This window comes from Penaeus monodon, chromosome 20 (assembly GCF_015228065.2).
Source record: "Penaeus monodon isolate SGIC_2016 chromosome 20, NSTDA_Pmon_1, whole genome shotgun sequence".
Lineage (NCBI taxonomy): Eukaryota > Metazoa > Arthropoda > Malacostraca > Decapoda > Penaeidae > Penaeus > Penaeus monodon.
In genome coordinates, this window is record NC_051405.1 from 12,270,812 (window position 1) to 12,271,264 (window position 453).

The following is a 453-nucleotide window of genomic DNA, read 5'->3' on the forward strand; positions in this document are numbered from 1 at the left end:
GTGTTACGCTCGCGCGAAGCACTCATGGAGGCCGAAGCCGCCCAGAGCCAATATCTCTTCCGCCGGGGGATCCACGCCTGCGCCCACAGGTTTCGGAAGATTTCCAGTCGTCGGGTCGTGTTGGGCGCAGTTCGCCGCGTCTGGAACCCGGCGTTTTCTTTGTCCGCGCGAGGGAGGTCGTCGGCGAGCAGCAGCCCCGCGAAGCGCCGTCAATACTTCTTGTCGTGTATTAGATTGGAAAACATTCGTTGGTAATTGATGGAGAGAGATTAGGGAAGTGAGCGATAAGTAATAAGATTTTCAAGGGAGGATGAGAGGATATTAGGTTGTGGGGGGAGGGGAGGAGACGGAAGGACGGAGGTGCGCGGGGGGAGGGGGACCTTTTATTTTCTCTCCAGGCGTACGTCTTGGGCGTCCCGTCTAGACGACATCACACACATGGTTTTCTTTCTT